Raw genomic sequence first — 21,758 nt, 5'->3', positions numbered from 1 at the left:
TTGTTTTCTTTTGTTTTTCTTTTGGCTCACAATTCCAGGTTATAGTCTATGACTGCAGGGGATTCGAGGCAGAAACCTGAAGCAGCTAGACACGTCACATCCTCAGTCAAAGCAGAGGAAGACTGGACAGTGCTTGCTTAGCTTGTGCTTGCTGGCTTGTGCTCAGCTCCCTCTCTGTGTTTATTCTTTCTAAGACCCAAACCCAAGGAAGGGTGCTGCCCCCATCCAGGGTGGGCCTCCCCCTGATGAATGCACTTAGGAAAAATCTGTCACAGGTGTGCCCTCTGGCTAACCTGATTGTGCTAATTACTTTTCTTTTGCTGTAGTTAAAACACCATGATCAGGGTCTAGAGGGATGGTCCAGTGGTTAAGAGTACCTACCAGCTGCTCTTCTAGAGGACTGGGGTTCAAGTCCCAGCACCCACATGGTGGCTCACAACTATCTGTAGCTACAGTTCCAAGGAATCTGACACTCTCACACAGACATATATGTAGGCAAAACACCAATGCACACAAAATAAAGATAGTTTGTTTTTTGTTTTTTTTTTTAAGCATGAGTCATTCAATTTATAGAAGAGTTTACTTGGGCTTCTGGTTGTTGAGGTATAAGAGTCCATCCCACCAGGGAATCTTGGCAGCAGCTGTCAGATATGGCGGCAGGAACATCTGAAGACTCACATCTCGAGCAGCAAGCTGTAAGCAGAGAGAACGGCTTGGAAGTGACATGAGTAAATTATACTCTCAAAGCCTACTCTAGGACATACAAAACCACATCTCCTGAACCTCCCAGACAGCACCAGGCTGGAGATCACGTGCTCAGACATCTGAGCCTATGGGGGGACATTCCCATTCTGTCCCATTCTGCCCCCAACCACCACACTGAGCTAGGGAACCTCTCATGAAGACTCCCTTCCAGATGTAGTACATTGTGTTCTCCAAAGTAACCACCATACCACCCTTTTGTACAACTTCTGGCACATTTTGGGAGACTATGCTCTCAGCTCTACAATGTCTAGGGTTTGTTTGTTTGTTTGTTAATTGTCTCTCCCACATTCTCCTACTTACCTTTCTCTTGTGGACGGCAAGGCTCAATGCCCACCACAGTTACTAAGATTCCAGCTGCACAAAACAAAGAATGGGTGAAGCCTCTGGAATAGAAATGTGACCCACTCTGATGGTGAACAGGTCCTGCCTCAGGGTCTTCTTTGGCTCAGGACCCAGCCTAGTCCAGTTATAACTTAGTCACATGCCAAGGTATTGCAACCCGGGCTGCTGGCCATTGTGTTTGGGGATACTTCTGTATATGGGTCACTGTCTCTGCTCATCTCTGCCTACTCTTGGTTGCCTCCTTTTTTGTAAGCCACCAGGGAGGTCTATACCAACTCAGCCCTGGCTGAGCCCATGTGGCTATGCCAGCAGTTGGAGAGCCATTCCTAAGAGCTGAGATACGGAAGTAGACTTTCCCCTGCGGTCCTGGAAGATTCCTTTCTTGCTGGTGGTACAATTTCACCCAGGCAACGCTTTCCTAGGGGAATCCAGGATTTGAATCAGTCAGAGGAGAAAGCAGCCAGCTGTGTCAGGGATGGATAAGACATGTCGAATGTCTCCAGGAGACAGGATTGTTCTGTCTTATTTTGTCAGGGGCTTGGGGTTAGTGGTAGTGATAAATAACATATGTTCAGATATCAATCAAAGGGAGTGGGTGAATGAATGCGGACCCTTGTCCCACAGAATATGATAGTTGATCTAGGAGAGAAGCCAGAAGTTGAGAGAGGCCTTTCACTAGAGGCAGGAGCCCACCCACATGGGCACAGGGTGTGGCGTGAGGCAGCGCATAGCCTTGGGCCCCCATCTACTCACTTTTTCCTGAGTCATCACATCTTTCATCTTCTAGAAATGAGAAACCAACGTTTGGCCGTAGACGAGGATGAGCTGCAGAAAGAATGGATTTTTGTTTCAGTGCGTGCTGAAGGCTGGCTCAGACAGGGAGGAGGGGAACAACCAAAGGCCCAGCTCCACTTTCCCCACTGTAGTCAGTAAGCATGGAGCCATTAAATGAGAAAATGTATGTGAAGGCACTTAGCACAGTGCTTGGCAAAGGCCTGAGATTCGATAATATTGACTTGTTCGTTTTATGTCCGCTCAATGGCAGGACCTAGAAGGCAGATTTGTGTGCAAAAAAGGATAACGGGGTACCAGGAAGGGTGGGGTGCATCTCTACCTGAGTAATTGATCAATTTTGCCATTAGATGTTTCTTACTTTGATTCTATCAACCCCCCCAACCCCATCAGAGGCAAAAACAAACAAACAAACAAACAAACAAACAAGCTTTAGATATTTTCATTTTACTATTAAAGTTTACTATATTCCCTACCCCCACCCCCAGCAGTAGTGGAGATGACAGAAATGCGTTAAACATCATAGATGGGGGAGTGGTACAAAATATTTGGTGAAGTTGAATCAAAGACTTGTCAGTCTGAATGATAACACAACTACTCTTAGAGATCGTACCATAAGACAGAGCCAGGCCTGATGACAAGTCTGGAATCCCAGCTACTTGGAAGGCTGAGGCAGGATGGTGGCTAGTTCAAAGTCAGCCTCTGCTAGAGAGAGACTTGAAAGCTATCTTTAGCAACTTAGTGATATTGTTTCAAAATAAAGAGTAAATGGTTGAGGAGATGGACCCATAGGTAGTGTTTACCTTTTAACACCAGAGTCTGAGTTTGGGTCCCTAGGACACACATAAAAGTCTAGGTTCAGTGATGTGTGCCTACGATCAAAACAGCGAGAGTGCTGAGACAGGAGGACCCCTGGATTTTGCTGGTCAGCCGGTCTAGCCAAATTGGGCGAGTCCCAGATTCAGTGAGAAAAGTAGGTGGGGAGTGATAGAGGAAGGCCTCCCATAGGCCTCTGCCCTTCTCATGTGCATACACCCATATCTATGCATACACGTGCACATGTACATATCCAGGGGGGAAAAAACCAAAAAGTGGGTCCGTGTGAGCAGAGATGAGAGCCAATGAGGAGGAGCAGGAGCTGCCCCGTCATCTTGCCTTAGTGCTATGGGGTTTTACATTTAGCTGCTTAGGAGTTGGGGAGTGGGAGAAGATCACATCCACTGGCAGGCTTAGTGAGGGGTGGAGGAGGAGGCCAAAGGCTGGCACAAATCATAGGCTCCTCTAACAGAGGAAGCTCTTAATAGGCAGCCTCCAACAGTACCCTGTGATTCTCAGAACCATCAGAACCAAGGACACGACAGAGAGTCCCTGCAAGTGCCAAATCAATGTAATAAATGTGTGTTTGCTTATATTCCAGAAGCAAACTAAGTGCATTTGTCAAAAGCTGTCACCTGTGCCTTGCATGAGGCTCGGTAAAGCTACTAGATTACTATAGGCTCTGGGAGCAAACTTAGCAGGGCCTGTGTTGGCCCACAGGTACTTCCTCTTCGTGCCTAACAGTCCCCAAGATGTGCAGTCATCTTCAATATTTCTATTCACAGAGATGGACTGTACTGCAACAGGGCTTGCTCAGATTAGCAACAAAGAGAAAGCGTTTTAAAGACAGGAGCTCGCCCTGTAGTCCAGGCAAGCCTAGAATTCACTGGATAGCCATGGGTAGCCTCAGGTGACACATCACTCTCTTGACTCAGCTTCCTGAGCACAGCAGCTATGTGTGTGTGTGTGTGTGTGTGTGTGTGTGTGTGTGTGTCACCATGCTTGAATAAATCAACCTGAAAGTTAATGTCTGCCTACAAGCTAAGTTTCTAAACTCTGAGATTAATAAAGTAAAAAAATATATATATAGGGGCGGAATTTTTCTCCTGATTATTGTAACAAAGGGCTATCTTAAGTTAATAATTAAATATGTTAATAATTAAAAGGCAAAAAAATCCAGTAGAAAGAATAAGCAAAAGATTGACTTTCCAAATAATAAGCAAAGAACTCCCTGTAACAATCAAAGAAATGGTTTATTGTTGTTCAAGTTCTGCCTACGTATGTGTTCTAAGCTTCCGGGTAACGTGAGCTAAATGAGACCTCACAGTCAAGGCTGAAAATCTATGGAACCATTTTTTTTCCTGCACTAATCCCAAACCTAAATCTCTCAATGTTAACACCCCCGACTGAGAGTGGAGACAGAAAAGAGCTGGCAGCCTCAGAAGGAACAGTCCAGCATTGTCTGGGCCTGGTAGACAAATGTCGTCATCTGAGGAGGAGGAGGAATGTGGAGGGCAGTGTCCCTAACCTGCAGGTTGTTTCTCAAGGAACGAGCAAGCTTTGCTCTGCTTTCTGCAGAGCCGCTGGAGTCTTGGTATATTCCATGTGTGGCCCCTGGGGTAGCGGGACCTCCAGGGAACTTACAGATGAGCATTAGACTGCCTTCCATCTGGCCTCTTGAACTGGAGCCGGCATCTCAGCTAGCTCCCCGGGTGACTGCATGCACAGATCTTACAGTGATTGCACGCACAGGCTTTACAGTGCAGTCCTAGGGCAGCCTCTGCCAGGCTCACTCTACACAGGTGCTCTGCCATTGCCGCCGGGATGGAATGCGCAGGTGGTCTCCAAGGAGCCCTTCGAAACTAAATTGCTGGATTTAATGAAAAGTGTCACACTCAGCCAAGTCGAATGTTCTCCACTTTACAAAGGGCTTTAAGATTAATGAATTAATAAAGGTGCCATGGTGCCGCTGCTCCAACAAGTGAATTTAGAGTTCTTATTAGCATCCTTTCACTGGGCATCTGGATAGACCCAGGAGGCCTCAACTAGGATGACCCCCCATCTCTCACACATCCTTTCCCATCCACCTCTTCAGGAGGGGAAGCGTCGTGGGATGTAACATCAAGAGAACTGTGACGGAAAGATACGCCTGCAGGAACTGGAGAAAAAACAACATGTGGTCTAAGAATACTTACTGCTCTTTGCCTGTCTATCACTAGTACAGTCCATAAGCTTTCTCCTGGTATCATCCAAAGGTGTGTGTGTGAGAGAGGGGTGAGGGTTGGGAGGAGAGGACAAAAAGACAAGAAAGAGAAGGAAAAGGGTAGCTGGGTGTGGTTTGCTCTCCCTTCAAACCAGTACTTGGGAGACAGAGGCAGGCAAATCTTTGTGAGTTTGAGGCCAGCCTGATCTACACAGCAAGTCCTGGACAAGCCAGGGCTGCATAATGAGAGTCTGTTTAAAAAAGAAAGAAGTGGGGAGCAGGGGTGGGGGACACCAAGATCTAGTAATCTTGTGCCGTCCTATGAATGGACAGAGGCATGGATTCTGGGCACTGAAGTTGCCTCCACCCCCACCCCGAGGCCACAGTGTACACACCAGCACCTCCATCTTAATTCAACTTGCCCTCTCCCAGCCTCTCCACTGAGCAGACCATCTTGGTAGCAAGCCACCCTCCAGCTTCAAGGTTGTTTCTGGATTTGGGGGCTGCCAGAAAACCAGTTAGATGCAAGGAAACAAAAGAGATTCAGGGGCTAGAGAGGCATTCGTTCGGCTAATGAGTGAGATGACTCACGGGCTGACTCAGAGGAACAGGGCGAACAAGGCTCGACTGGGAGAGAGAAGCAGTGGGGAGTAGACCTCAAAGGAGCCCTGCAAGCCAGATCTAGGAGGCCAGGGACATACATGATGGTTTGGGTTTGGAGGGGTAGCAGAGCCTCAAACAGAGGGAGATAGGGCTGCTTCTTCTTCTTCTTCTTCTTCTTCTTCTTCTTCTTCTTCTTCTTCTTCTTCTTCTTCTTCTTCTTCTTCTTCTCCTTCTCCTCCTCCTCCTCCTCCTCCTCCTCCTCCTCCTCCTTCTCCTCCTCTTCCTTCTCCCTCTCTTCCTCTTCCCCCTTCTCCCCTCCTTCTTTTCCTCCCCATCCTTCTCCTTTTCATCATCTTCCTCCTCCTCCTCCTCCCCCTTGTCCTCCTCCTTTCCCATCTTCCTCCTCTTCCTTCTTCTTCTCCTTCTCCATCTTCTTCTTACCCCCAGAAGTTGGGTTGTGAATCTATAGCCTTCTGTGCTCTGAGAGCCGTGTAGTATCCTCCAGGAACAGTGAACTGCTTGCAGGCAAATCTCAGGGCACAAACTCAGCAGGGATTGTCATCAGGTCCCAGGCAGTGAGCAGAACCAGGACCCACCCTCTAGGTTTCTAGTACATTATGGGGCGGGGCGGGGCAGGGGGGGGGGAAGCTCTTTTGATTTTTTTTTTTAAAGAAGTGTTTTACATTTGAGAACACTGTGATCCAACCTGTGCTTATAAATATATTGAAAATGGTTCTAAACATATGACTAAGGCATCTTCTCCTTTGTGAATGGCTAATTGAGGTTTTGAGATGGAAGATTCCAAGGCTGATTATTGTTTTGAAGGTTAGTACTTACATTGCCATATGAGGTTGTACCTGAAATGATATGACTGTCCACCTACACAGTAGAACCAGGTCTCTGGAAGATCACAGCTTTGTGACCTGGTCGAGTGTAGGGACAGACTACTAGGTGATGAATTTTCTTCATGTGTCAAATAAGTGGCAAAGGATCAAACCGGCAGCCTCAGCCCATTCCGTCAACGTAAACCCACTGAGCTAGCTATAAATAACTTTAGTTGATTACATATTTATATGTAATTTGATGGTTGATGTCGCAAATGTACTTCAGCAGAGCAGTATGAGCAGAGGCAGGAGTTCTTGGCAGCTTGGCAACCTGTCACCTTTCAAAAAAAGAAAAAAAAAAAAGCCATAGAATTTCAGCATCCCTGGCCCCAACAGACAGCAACAGTGTTGGTTGGCTGTTGTTAATTTCAGCCTTGGCTAACTACTTTTCTGTCACCATCATGTTGCCTGTATTTAATGCTGGCTGTTTTATAACATTATAACCCCATCTGTCTGATAATTATGGAAGTGCTGGAGAGTGTTGAGTGTGCTGATCATAGCAGGCTTATTCTGATGAAAATAAAGAGAAAAGTCGTCAGAGCTGCACGTGGGTAAGAAGAAATGGTTCATTCGTCTACACTGGAGATCAAACCCAAGGCCTCTGCCATGCTAGGCTCTACCAGGGAGTATTGGGCTCATCCTGAAAGACAGAGAGACTGAAGACATTTTGGATATGCTGGTGGGCCTGTGCAGTAAACAGTCATCTGGGAAAAAAAAGAGAAAAAAAAATCTTAAAAAGGGAAACTCATTTGAATGCCTCCTTAGGAGATGAGTGACAACACGGAATACATAGACTCCAAATGCAAATTCAGGTAAGGGCTGAATTCCATACAAGCATTTAGAAGCCAGGCGTGTTCGAAGACACTTGAAACCTTTGCTGAATGGGATGGTTCTGTAGAGTCAAGGCCACTTAGATGCAAACAGCCTTCCAGGTCTCCTGTGAACCGCTAAAGCGGAAGGCATTTGGCAAAGCTCACCAACGGCTGCCTTCTCCAATTTTCAGTCCGTATTAACTGGTCTCCTTTGAACGAAGTGACCCAGTTGAATAGATTGGCAAGACAGGGAACAGCTTAGGCTTAAAGCTTTGAAGGAACCAACTTAGCTTCCCAAACTTAAATCACTTTTGGCAGCTCTGCTTATTAACAGTCTTTCAGAGTTCACTGGTTTTAAAGCACATACACACATTTCTGCATATTTTACTAGCTTATGCTTTTTTTCTTCTTTGCATAGTTCCTGAACATAATTTTGTGTTTATGTGTAGGTGTGTGCATGTGTACATGCGTCTGTATTTGTACATGTGTGTCCTTGTGGAAGCCAGAGGACAGTCTCAGGTGCTATTCTTCAGTTGTTCTACCTTGAGTTTTGAGACAGGGTCTCTCACTGTGTTCTGGGACTTGACAGTTAGGCCAGCAAGGCCCAGATGTCTCAAGTCTCTGCTTCTCTGTCACTAGGTTTACAAGTACACACCTTCGTACCTGGATTTTCCACATGGGAGTTAAACTATAAATAAGCATCAAGTTTAGACAGGACCTCCTTTACAGACTAAGCTTTCTCTCCCCCCAGCTCTTAAAAAAAAATCAGTAGTTTGGCATCCCATTTTCTTACTGTGTCATCTGACCCATCTTTTTCTGGACTGAGAAGAATACTTATATTAGAGGCAGGCGGATTTCTGAGTTTGAGGCCAGCCTGGTCAACAAAGTGAGTTCCAGGACAGCCAAGGCAACATAAAGAAATCCTGTCTCAAAACACGGAAAAGTTAAAAAAAAAATTGTTTCTAAAAATTTATTGGATTGCCACTACAGTCTTTTTGTATATATATATTTTAAAATTATATCCTTGACCAATATCTGTGTTTCAACTAGTGATAGGTAGGAATGCTTTCTATATTAAAAGTCCTACATCCCTGGTTTTTCATGGGTCTTACTTTGTTTCTAGTGGTCACCATTGTCTTTCATCTCTAAATCTGAGGTAATACCAACCCTGATTAACATGCATGGCCGATGGAAAGATTTAATGGGAAAATATATGAGGAAATGCTGTGATGCACTAAGCTTTGCCACACTGTTCTTCTAGTGATGAGACTACCCAGAAATGAAAGGGACTGGACTGGCTAATATGTCTAGCATGGACTTATAGACAAGTTTATACCATGCCCTTGAAAATATCTTTCCAAACAAAAGATTAATTTTAGTTTTAATAATTATTAGGGATTGCTCCAGTTCATATACTGACTGGCTTCCAAATATCTAAATGTTAAGATTGGTCCCAAGGTCAATCCTGCAGATCCAAAGCTGCAAGATCTCCATGACACAGGGCAACAACAGGATACCCAAAAGGAGTCCCATGAGGATCCAGTATTGGTAGGGTAGCAGAAGCCAGAGTCCTGGAACCAGACAAATGACTCATTGCAATGAACATTTACAAGAAAAGAAGTGTGGACATAGGGTATACAGTGTGACACACTGTGACATATTAAAACTTAGACAAAGAGATTTTATTTATTTATTTATTTATTTATTTATTTATTTCTCTATCTATGTATATTTTATGGGGGCTGCAAGGGCAGAGAGGAAATACAGGGAACGGGGAGAATAGTGGGACTAATGTGCATGATGTGATTCACAAAGAATCAATAAAAAGTTAAATTAAAAAAAATTGGTTCCAAGGTCGTGCTAGAATAAGGTGGTAGTGGGACATTGTGGGATCACTGAGGGACTGCCCTCAGAAGGGAGTATGGGACTTTCACCCCCCTCTCTCTTTGCTTCTTAGACATGAGGGGGAAGTTTTCCTCAGTCTCTCACTGCTACCACAGAGTGCCGTCTAAGCACAGGCTCAAAGACTGAGGCCAAGTGGAACTTCTATGACAGAAAGCCAAGATAAACCTTCTCTCTTGATAAGTTAATTATCTTAGGTATTTTGTTACAGTGGAGGAAAGCTAAGTAAGACAAGACCATTATGAAAATCAACAAAGATGATTAACAGAAAAGCTCTCAGAAACTTTTTAGACGATCCCACATAAAGCCAGCTCGTCGTTGCTCTCACGTCCTTTGCATTCTATTGAAAGCCCTAATCAGCCAAGTACAGACTTGTTAAAACAAGAACGGCTCCACATTCAACATGATTTTTACCTCAGCCTGACGAGCTATACGCAGCTCACCTTCCCAAGCTGTCCTATTCTTGGCTCCTCTTCATTTGAAAACAAAAAGAGGTCAGTCAGTGGAACACTCCTCTGCAACAGAATGAGGCATTTTTAATTATGCATTTTTATAAATAGATAAGGAGAAGATATTTAAATGAATACACGAGGCTCCACTCTCAGGGATGCTCTAACTCTCCCTCTGCCCTCACCCTGGTCTCCATGGTTTCTCGCATATCATTCCCGTGTTTCCTATATGCAAACAAACACAAACAGACAGCACTTCCCTGTTCATACATGAAGTCTGTTTGATTTCCCACCTCACTTTTTCCAACCTGCTAATACATCTTGAGGGTTGAGAATGATGCTCCATGGTAGAATATTTTTTTAGTATGTGCTAGACCCTATTTTCTTTTTCTTTAAATTAGGTATTTTCTTTATTTACATTTTAAATGTTATCCTCTTTCCTGGTTTCCCCTCCGAAAACCCCCTCTCCAATCCCCCCTCCCCCTGCTCACCAACCCACCCACTCCTGCTTCCCTGTCCTGGCATTCTACACTGGGGCACCGAGCCTTCTCAGGACGAAGGGCCTCTCCTCCCAGTGATGCCCAACAAGGCCATCCTCTGCTACATATGAGGCTGGAACCATGGGTCTGGTTGGTAGTTTAGTCCCTGGGAGCTCTGGGGGTACTGGTTAGTTCATATTGTTTTTCCTCCTATGGGGCTGCAAGCTCCTTCAGTTCTATTGTGGATGCCAACAAGTGCTTGCTGACAGGAGCCTGATATAGACCCTATATTCAATCCACACTGCCATAAATCAAAGTAAAACAAAACGTCCCTGAATATATCTTGAGAAGAAGACCGCCTATGGAAAGATACAGGGTAAACACAGGTCATGATGACATTGCCCTTGATAAGGACATTATAAAATCTTGTCCCATCACTGAAAAAATATAATTACGTGAGGGGATATATATGTTAAGTAACCTGATTTAGCCATTCTACAATGTATACATATACCAAAACATGGTGTATACCACAAAGACATAAGACATAAGACATGCTTTAGTCAACCAAGAAAATTACCTAAAGATAATATAAAGAAAATGAACAAATCAAAAAAAAAAAAAAAAAAAAAAAAAAGGAGAACCCAGCCCTTCCCCTTAATCTTATGTTCATTATGTCACCATAGTCAGGGAATCTCAGAATTGGCTACTGTAAAGGATTTGTCATTCAGGCATCAAAACCTGCTTTCTCTTTTTCTGGGGAGTATTTTGTGCCCCTTACCTTGCCCTGTGTGTTGGCGCTGCTGCTGTTGTTGCTCGGGATCAATCTCAGAGCGTTAAGTGCACATTCAACCACTGAGTGACTCCCAAAACCAAGGCTGTGTTCTAATTTTCCTCTTTGCTGGGTGTGGACACATGACCGAATTACAGCAGATAAATATGAGCAGAGGACATGAGAACCACTTCTCGGTTCAGCCCAAAATCATAACCCCAATACGCCACATTCTCTCTCACTTGCCAGCAGTTTGGTAACAGCTAGAAATGGCTCTGTAGGTTGCACATTTGAAGGATGGAAGAGTCACGAGAGAGAAAGCCTGCTGTCTTTGAACTGCTGCTAGAAAGAATAGTACAGCTCTTGGATGCTATATGATAAGAGAACCTTCCCGTATTCCTGAGTCATGAGATCACTTTCCAGGTAGACTACAGCAGCCAGTATTGTCGTCATCGACACAGACAGCAAACACTGAGCCCCTTTAATCCATCCTTCTGTCTGTGTGAGTCTCTCAGGAGTCTAGATATCTGGGATCTCACAAGAACCCCCAGTGGACTGTGAGCTCCTTGTGGGAAGTGACTACCATTCATGTTCATATCCTTAGTGCCTAGAGCAAGCGGCAAATAGCTGGTGTCTAGTAAACCCTATAAATCCTTTTGGAAGAATGAGTGAGTCCCGGACATCCTGCAGGGACAATGGCTTACTTTACTGCCCTGTCAGTTAGTTTGCTATGACCCCACTGCTTTTTTCTGTTGTCCCTTGAAATATTAGAACATTATTAATATGGCACTAAACCCTACCACCCTCTAACTTACATCACTTTCTTACTGTCTTTTCAGGCACAGGGAATAAATCTAAGCTGTCTTAGATAGCTCTTCAACTACTTGACAACGCCTCCTCCTACCTCTCCCATAAAAATCCCTCTGGGCTCCAGGGTAAGTAGTCTTATGCCCTTCAACTCTTCTAAGATTGTCACCACTGGAACTCTGATCACTGCTCTGCACTCCCCTGTACACACTCGGGGCCGTCACTGTTCCCTGTTCAACCAGTACTCATGGTTCTCATCCTCTTGGAATGGACTGACCCTCCCATGGTGGGCCACCTGTCCCTCTCTAGGACTCTATACATTAATCAAAGCAGCTCACTGATTTTAACAATTCTAGATACAGCTATGTGGCCTGGAGATACATCTGAGCTTTCCATCTAACTTGCTATCTCTTCTCTCTACCACAGGAAGAAGTCCCCTGCCACCAATCTACACACCACTTCCCTATGCAGTCACTTCACCTCTCTTGTATGAAAAATGAGATGGCTGGGCCACATGATGACTGAGGTTTGTTTTTCACTCAGAAATCCTTTGTGTGCAGAACAGGAGATTCTGGGAGAATGCACAGGCTCTCATGTAGGATCTCTCACCCCTGTAGCAATGGGAGTGTAAATCTCCCTAGAAACAACAACCTTGGCAAACAACATGAAAAACGAAAGGTAGGCTTTCTCAGCCTCAGCCGTATTAAACCGCTACCCACTGACGTCTGGATACTGCGATCTGTCAGACGTATACACTAGAGACAATGGACCACTGGTATAAAGTCAGGAAGAACACAGCACCTGCTAACAGTGATGAAGCACAGGAGAAACTGGGGTGTGGCTCTTAGAAAGGTAGTTCTGGGGAATATACTGCCCACACTTTTGAAACTCAAGGAATAACGAGCATATAGTGGGATTTCAAACTACTGAAAGCTTAGATGGGTGCATCACCAATTTCTTCTTCTCATTTTACACATGGCATAAGCATACCCACTTCCAAAGACCCTCAACTACTGGGTCAAAAGTGCTGTTTGCTGGGGGCATGAGATCATGTCTGTATATCTCTTGCCCTTGGACATGTTCTTATAAAGCAGACATCTTGCTTGCTTTTAGCTGATTAATTTTTCTTGCTGGCTGTTTCTGCTGGCTAGCCCTCCCCACCACCGCACCCACTCTTCTGAGGCTAGGTCCACTTCCCACCTCAGAACACGATTCTGCACATTATTATTTGACCTCCTTTGAAAAGCTCATTGCCAGCTTTCTAACCTGATCTGGGCACATTCCCCATCGGGGCCTGCATTTCCTGTGGATGATGAGTTGGTTTCCTAGGTGACAGAGGAAAGGAATAGACCTGTTAGCTTGTGGCTTCTGACTCACTCTCTGCAATGGACGTCACAGCATCCTGGCTGAATAAGTGGATGCTGATAATAAGCTTGAGCTGAAGGTAGCAGCGGGGCCCTAGTGGTTAAGACAATGGAGCGGTACCGGCTTGCCCTCCCACAAGGCAAGCCAACAGATCCCATACACTCTGGATCTGAAGGAACAAACAGCAAATGCCAGGCCTCTGAGCCCAGTCCTTTATAAATTCACAGTGGAATTCTGTTCTGCAATGATCTCTGTACCGTTTGCTTTTCTGGGACATGGAAGAGACAGGATTCTCTAACGAAATGGCCCATGAAGGCCAAAAGGAGAGGTAGCAACAAACCAAATACTCAAATTCAGTTTACTGAGATGACAGCTGTCTTTATATTTTTCACAGTTGTTCCCAAAGGGGTAAATAAACCCACAATGGCCCAATCAGTCACTAGAGACCACAATGAAAAATGACAGATTCATCTTCAGAAAAGTTAGAGTTCATGAAACTTAGAGACAAGGACACATGCACACACACACACACACACACACACACACACACAAGCTTACATTTTAACTCCTTTTTCTGTCAACTCATCCCAACAGTGCACAAGTCAATGAAATCTGTGTGGAACCAAAAACCTGAAGCGTTCCTTTGTTCTTCAAGTCCCAGTCAGAACAGGCTCAATGGATTCTTAAAATTCTTGAATCCCTTAGATGACCAGCAAAGCTAAAGTTCCTTACAGGCGATAAAGCATCTTGTTTTTTCTCAGGGGCCTTGAGGGGTACTTTAAATAGCACGAGCAAGCATCTGAATGAATTAGACAGCAAATGTAGGTTAGCTTTATTTAGACAAATAAAGAAGCAGAGAAAGTTGTCTGGTTCAAGGGCAGTGCAGCCTGACATGACAGCATTTCTCAGAGGAGGGGAAGCTGCTTTGGGAGAGAGAGGTATTTTGGGCAAAGAGCAAAGTTCCTTTGTAATCTCTGGGGACAGAGATGCTACACTCTTCAGCACACAAGAGCAAGATTTAAGAATGGTCAGCTAGTCACTGAAGGGAAGAGCTATAGATTTGCAATGTAAAATGGGGCATAGCATGTCTGAGTTCACCTTTTCCTGTTCCTAGGGGACATCACCAGAAAAAGATAAGTTTCTTGGAACATAAGCTGGGCCAGGGAGCACCTTCAGCCTCTGGGAAGCAAGGCTTCAGATCTGCAGCAATGGCCCCTAGTTCCCACACGGGGTTAGTTACAGTCTCCCTGGGAGACCAAAACATGATGCTGCTCGAGTCTGTTCTGCAGAATGGCATGCTATGTGCACACATCCTATGCACATCTTCCTGCATATTTTAATCCTCTTTAGATACCCTGTAATACCTCACATCATATCAAAGTCGTATAACTGTTGTGATGCTAGACTTTCCAGAAATACTCAGAAAATAATTCATGAATGTTCAGGATAAACGCAACACCTCCCCACCGCCCCCCACTGATGCCACCGCCACCAATATCTTGTTGGTGGTTGAATCCGAGGATTAAGGATCCATGGATACTGTGGACCAAGTAAACATCCAGATGGAGGGCCTCTGGAGATACATAAGCAATGGCGTGGGGACATTCATGCATTCACAATAAGTAAGTGCTTGAGGAAACAAGTCAATAAATAGGCTTGGATTTTTCCTGTGCCTTTCCTCTTCACCCTTTTCTCTCTGAGATTATTCTCTGGTATGGTTGCTCCTTTATACATGTGTTACGGAAGGTAGTAGCTTTAGGAAATAAAAAGTTAGCATTCTGGTTGTGTTGTCTGTGCCAGGATGTTTAAGTCATCTTCCCTCGAGTCTCTGCTGCTTTCGTCTCAGTCCGCAAAAGTCAAATGTGCTTTACAGCTCAGTAGCTACCCCCAGTAGTAATTTTAAAATGGAAGAGACATTAGATTCACTTATTTGTATCAATTATAATTCTAAATAACTAATAATTTTGAGAAAACCAATTTCTTCTCCAGACACTTATGAAAAAAAAAATCTTGGAAAAAAAAATCCTAGCAAACAAACAAACTCTAAACCAAACGTTTAGCAACTTAGTTTACTTTTTAGTTTATTAGTTTAAGTTATTCATGGATGTGGGGCAAGAGCACTGTACAAGAGAGCACTTGAGGCCGTGGAGGACTGAGGCAGTGGAGCCTCTGATGCGGGTGTTGCAGATGGTTGTGCTGCATCCTGTGGGTGCTGGGGAGGGTCCTTGACGGGAACAGCACTTAGGTAACCACTGCTAAACCACTGCCGTTTCTCCAGCCAGTGATTTTTGCTTGTTTGTTTGTTTGTTTTCTTTTTCTTGTTCTGCTCTTTAGAGAACACAGGTTCAGTTCCCAGGACCTACTTGGTCTTACAACAGTCTATAACTCCATTTCCAGGGGCTCAACACCCTCTTCTGGTTTCTGAGGGCACCAGGTACACACATCCATAGTGTATGTAAATTCACACAGGCAAAGCGCTTATATACATAAGATAAAAACCAACCAAACAAACACCATCAAACGTATCACTTCTGGAAACCATGAATCTTTACAGACTGCCAAAGTCGTGTCACAGTGAAGGTGACATAACCCTGTTATGTTACGCTCCAAGTTGGGTATCCACACATACTTTTTCATTCCATGCATTTCTTCTTTTAATAGCTATCAATGGAACACCCTCCACATGCAGAGAAAACAAGGGTCCCTTAGAACTCGCCTTCGTCCTCACTGTCCGCTCTTTTCTGCCTGCTTGGCTCCTCTCCACCCTGTCCACCCAAACGCCTCTCCAGTTACTCCTGCTGGTCCTACAGCACAGGCTAAAAATGTATCCAGCGGGGAAGTACTGTTTGCACCGTAGCCAAAGTCCACTTAACTCACCTCCTTTCGCTGCCAAAATCTCAACATCCTTTTAACTCTTTGAGACCCTGGCAAATGGGCGAATCATCAGAGGCCACTCCGGTTCTAGGATCGTGACAGACTGCTAATAGGTAGGACTATATTTCTGAAGTAACATACTCAGAAGGCTTTTCTGAGGCCCAGATATCAAGTATATTCAAAAGCTATCTCAACCTTTTACAAGACTGTCTTACCTAAAGTCAATTCCTAGAACATTGTCACATGTGCAGTTACCAGAATCTAATCAGAAGGAAACTTAACTATTCACTTCCTTTTAGTAAAGAGACTAACATTTTTACTTGAACCAAAATGATGAATGTAGTGACACACGTGGGAGTGGGGTCTCTCTCTTGCTCTGATGTCATCAGTCACATTACTATAGTTAGCATATGTGTGTTAGAACTTCTCAGTGTGTGCTAATAATGAGGTTCGGTGATGCAATTTCATAACCTGTTTTTAATATTTCTAAGTTCTGCAGAATAAAACATTTACATAGAGGGACAGAGCTAAGTTGTAATCAGTTGCTGATACAAAAACAAACAAAATATTGTGTACGTAACTGTTAAACTAATGACGATCTCCCATCTCTGTCCTTCTGTGGTCTTCATGCTTGCTCGGCCAAATATGATTTCAGTAATTTCATGTCACTATAAAGAAGAAAGAATTGTAACAGTGTGTGCCCCGGCAAAGTCAGACTCACACTTTTTATTTTTGTTTTGTGACATTTGTGTCTCTTCAGCATGGCCCTGGCAGTCTTCCTCTCATGATGCAACTTCCTGCCCTGTTTTTGTTTTGGCCAGGGAATGTTTCAGGCTCCCCTTCTCGAAACAGTTTGCCTGTGAGGTGCCTAGCTGCCACTTTGTTTTTTGTAGCTCCATTTCTGCTCTCTGTGGCAACCTCTACACAAAAATATCTAGTATGCCATCCAAATGCACACTCACTCATAGGCTCTCAAACACACACAGACACAGACACACACACACTCACACACAGACACACACACAGACACACACCACACACACACACACACCACACACACACACACACACACACCACACACAGCCTAGACTCTGCCATCCTCACCCTGGGACTCACACCACTCCAGCTGCTTGTTGGCTCTGTGGAAGAAAGCAGTGGCTTCTAATGTCAGTTCTAATGTCAGAGTGGGTGCTAGGAAAGCTATAAACACTTAGGGATCTTGGGCCAAGAAGAAGCTGGCCACACAGGTTAGAGATGATAGAGATAAAGGCTTCAAGCTGTCTGTCAGGAGAAGAACAGAAGAAACTGGACTTGGGTTCCTTCACCTGGAGAGCTATTGTCTATCTCCTGACAGACATGCACTGGCTCCCCAAGGCTCAGCTCACCCCTCTTTGGAACTTTGCCTAAGACACCACTGTCTCTGACTCGGCCTCCTGCAGTCCTGGCTTAGACATTTTCTCTTCCTTCTGCCAACAAGTTGTTAGATTGAAATGTTTAGAAGCACAGACATTGGCTGTTTCCACTTTAACCTTAGTAGCCGCTACACAGTGAGTGTCAACGTGTACTCAAAGCATGAGCAGGATCTGTGTCCCCCTCTCATGAGAAAAAGTGACTGACTTTGGTGAAGGAGAGAGACAGGGGTATCCTCATTGGCATCCCTTCTAAGATAGACAGAGAGGAGCTGATCTCACACCAGGGGCTAAAGGTAAGAGCAAATTAGCAACACATAGAGCTGACTGGTGCCTGAGCATCCTCACCCATGTCTTCTAGTGACTAATAAGTAAGTCCAGTGCTACCCATAAGAGTAGTCAGGCATGATGGTACACACCTTTGACCCCAGCACTGGGGAAACAGAGGCAGGCTGTGAGTTCACTATGAGTTCAAAGTCAACCTGGACTGAATATCAAGCTCAGGCCAGCCAAGGCTACACAGGTGAGACCCTGCCTCAGACAAACAAACAAACAAATAGATAGATAGAGAAATAATAAAAAATAAAAAGAGGAGTCTCTTGAAACCTTGCAAGATCCAGTCAGAAGCAGCAGTAGCTGTACAGAGGAAGGTCGCCTCAGCAAATGGAAATGCATCTGATAGCCCTTAAATCGATGGGTGAGATCCACATCTCAGAGAATAATGTTCAATATTTAAGTTCTCTGAGTATAAAGAGAAGGTAAGGGTGAGAGGGAACGGTGTCCTCCTCCTCCTCTTCTTGCTTTTTATCACATTAAAATCTCATTAACTCTCTTTACAAAGGTAAACCCTGGTCCTCATGGTGGATTTGTGGGAAGGGTTTCTGGAGGTGAGCACATGTCCCAGAGCCTGAAAACTTGGAGTGTGTGAACCTGTCATGGTAGATAGAGATGTCTTTCATGTCCTACTTCCAAGCCTTGTCCACCTACTTCTTGTAACAAGCCACCATGGCTGTGGAGATGTACTATCTTCATAGCATAATTCTGGACCAGATGGCCACCACCCTCCACACAGACCTAGATGTCCAGGCTAGCAGACTGCTTACAGAGTTTGCCAACCCACGGGTCTGGGGGACTGCTCACTTTGGCCAGGCCTTCCTGTTGGCAGTACATTAGAGCTGTAACCGGCCTTTTACAGTGGACTCTGGGGCAACAGGACTTCAAGCCTGGGATGCCAGCTCCTCACTGCGTAAAGGGCTCAGTTCTTTACTGGAAAGATCCCAGTTTAATTTGCACGGATACCATAAATGGTTTTATTGTCTTTCCTTTTCCACATGGAGAAAGTAGAGGTTGCAAGAATCAGAATTAGGAAGGAGTCCTGCTCCAAAACGACGCAGAACTAAGATTTGAACCTGTCTGTTTGATACTCCCAAGAGCTATTTCCTGTTTGCTTATTTGTCTGGATTTTTTGTTTGTTTGTTACAAGCATGTGTCACCAAAGCCCAACTCCAAGAGCTTTTAAGAGACAGACAGCTTTTTAGCAGGACTGGAAAACAAAGACTGAATGTTGGTCAAGGAGTGTAGCTCAGTGGTGTGATACTTAGCATGTGTAAGGTCCTGAGTTGGATCTCCAGTCCCCTAAAAGATTGGATATTATTTGGACACTGTGGGTCACATCTGACACTGGACAGTGTGGGAGGGATGGGAAATGATCCTTCATTCAGAGGACGACTTACCAAGGTTGAGAAGTCGACACATATTTGCTGGCTGAAGGACACCATGAAACAGGGTTTGGGGAAAAGGGCTTCAAGAGGACCGGAGGAAGGGTCCACTTAGCTTGCAGGGAACCCAGGGGACACGGGGAGGCAGCTCTGAGCTGTGTCGGGAGCAAGCCCAGGTGCTGGGACGCTGCAGAGAAGGGAGTGTTATACTGCAGGGTTGGAAGGGTTCAAACCAGTTCAGCCGAGTTCAGCTTAGGGCTGGGAGAGTTGAAGGTGAAGGGGGAGGTGCGAGGGGCGGAGCCAGATCACAGAAGCTTCCGCAGAAGCGTCCGAAGTAGAAATGGGGACTTACTGGGAGGCTTTTGAGTAGAGAAGTCAAGGATCCCATTAAATCCTTGATTAAAGCACCCCCCCCCCAAGTATTGCTGAATCCATCCTGACTCCTGAACACAAAGCTCACAAAACAGAAAGATGTAGGAAGTCAGACAAAACCCTGACAAAGACACATAAGTCTGCTTACTTCTGAGGAAAGACAGCCAAGTCCAACCACCTTCCCTCTTCCTCAGCCAGGAATGGCTCCATTCTCCTAACTGGAGGTCATTCACCAAAAAACCAAAAAACAAACAACAACAACAAAAAACAAAACAAAACAAAACAAAACAAAAACCCTAGGGCAACAAATTCAATCCCTCCTCCTCTCAGAGGAAAAAAAAAATTCCAGCTGGGAAATGACAGTCCCTTCCTCTCCTTCCTGTTGGGCGGTCAGCCCAGAGAAGACTGCTACCCTGTTCTCACCTCCTCCTACCAGACGCACTCGCTGGAGTGGGAACAGGATCCTGATGGCTTAATTGAGTTAAAAGGGAAAGTGCGGGTCCTCTAAAAGCCTCCTCGATGGCTTCAATGGCTTCGGAGAGGCACTCAGGGCTCTGAAAAACCTTGTGGTGGTGGCAGAGGCTCAGTCCCTGGGCTAGGGAAAAGCAAAGTGAATTTCCCAAGTGCAGAACTCCCGAGCACTGAGAGTCAGCTGCCCGACCCGGCACAAACGGCTTGTTTACATTCTTCTCTTGGGCTGAAACCCATCTATTTAAACTTTAACCAGAGGCAATTATAAACCCAGGAAAGCCAGACATGGCAGCCTGCACAGGACACAAGTCGGATGCCAGCAGTCTGGCACTGAGTCCGAGGAAGAGAGGAGTATTTTGAGACAGGGGTCCAGGAAGAGCCACAGAGATCTGAAAGTAAGAGGTACTTTACTCTTACTGGTCCTCAGACGCGGCCCAGAGAAAACTGGGGGTGGAGGCAGCAAGGCAGGCTAGAGACAGGATTCCAAAAGCCTATTCACGATGGCCCTGAGCCTGCCATCTTCCTTTTGCCTAGGCTGAGAATGGCCCCGTTCACCTGATTCTGGAGACCAGTCCATCTATTCCCATCTCAAGGTGCTTTGGGTTGGTCCCTGGTTCCTAGGTAGCCATGTTCTTACTGAGCTCTGATTTGGTGAGAGGAGAGGCAGGGTGTGTATGGGGGTGGAGTAGGGTGGGAGCCACTCCGGAGGCCTTTTGGGTAAGGATACTAACCTCATTCATGAGGGCTCTGGCCTCAAGACCTAATAAAGACCCTTGTTTCCTTCCTGGGTCAAAGTGCATTTATTTGCCCAGCGGTTGGCAGCTAGGGGAGATAGTTCTCCTAAAAGGTCAAGCAAAATTTCCTGGCAAAGCTCTTCTGGGAGGGAGCCTTGATGAACAGCCTAGTTAGTGGTCTAGGGTATGCTCAATTTGACGGAGGCCCCACTAATGCCTAGAGGGAACTCATCTGCTGGTTTGATATGGGTGAATCCTATGAGCCTGTACAGAGACACAAAGCCACAGCTTCAAAGTTGATGTTTTATACTGAATTCCAGGTCTTTGGTGGGCTGATCAATCAGGGCCAATTTGTGATATATTATAAGAATTTGAGGAGCAAGGTATACCTTTAATCCCAGCACTTGGGACAGTCAGGTAGATCTCTATGAGTTTGAGGTCAATCTGGTCCATATAGTGTGTTCCAGGCTAGCCAAGGGTACATAGCAAAATGTATCCCACCCCATCCCCAAACCAGAAAAACCAAACTAAAACTATGGAAAAAAATACAGTCCCTTCCTCCCCCATTTATTTGAAAAATCTTACTACCAAAATGGTGGCATTAGCTGTAGGATCTTTACATATTAATATTACTACATTATGAGGCCAGTACTCTCAGGAAAGAAGTTAGTACCTTTAATAAGATGTCCCCAGAATGCCGCCTTCTCTTCCCACTATGTAAGGGTTCAACAAAGAAGATGGATGTCTGTGAACCAGAAAGCTGAAACTCACCAGATAGAGAACCTGCCAGCCTCCAGAACCATGAGAAATAAATTTTGTAGATCATGAGTCTCCCACTCTACAGTGTTCTGTTACAGCAGCCCAAAGCACTAATGCCCTAATCAAATCCCTCCCACGTCAAAGAGCCGGATGCTCCTCCTAGGATGCTCGTGCTGCTTCTGGTTTTTAAGTTTCTTGGTTTTGCCGTCTCTATGAAGAAGACAAGCCTGAACTCAGATGTTATCAGCTAGTTTCTTAGCAGGATTCACTTTCTGCTCATTCTCACACCAGAGCCCTGTAGGAAGAAGCTCTGGGTGGGCAGAGGCCCTGGGAATTACTAGTAGGAAGCAGACAGTATAACAATGAGACATTCTACATAATTGCAGGGAGGAACAGCCCAAGGTCTTCCTGACTTTCTGTAAATCCTCTT

At 45.1% G+C, this 21,758-nt stretch overlaps 1 long non-coding RNA gene across 6 annotated transcripts in view; it reads right to left on the bottom strand.

Annotated features, from left to right (window-relative positions):
* Nucleotides 1-527: 527 nt before the first annotated feature.
* The window catches only part of 2210408F21Rik (RIKEN cDNA 2210408F21 gene), a 117,045-nt gene continuing 95,814 nt past the window's right edge, over nt 528-21,758 (bottom strand). For 3 of the 6 annotated variants that reach the window (NR_040257.1, NR_040258.1, NR_040260.1), the window contains 4 exons: nt 9,563-9,634; nt 1,861-1,932; nt 1,066-1,119; nt 528-693 (listed from right to left, as the gene is read on the bottom strand). This is a non-coding gene — a long non-coding RNA (RIKEN cDNA 2210408F21 gene). Of the gene's footprint in view, nt 694-1,065; nt 1,120-1,860; nt 1,933-9,533; nt 9,635-21,758 lie in introns of all 6 variants that reach the window. The other 3 variants (NR_040262.1, NR_040259.1, NR_040261.1) reach the window with 3 other exon arrangements.

The sequence above is a fragment of the Mus musculus genome, chromosome 6 (genome assembly GCF_000001635.26).
Source record: "Mus musculus strain C57BL/6J chromosome 6, GRCm38.p6 C57BL/6J".
Classification (NCBI taxonomy): domain Eukaryota; kingdom Metazoa; phylum Chordata; class Mammalia; order Rodentia; family Muridae; genus Mus; species Mus musculus.
Note: the sequence above shows the minus strand (reverse complement) of the source record. Positions and strands in the feature narration are given on the sequence as shown.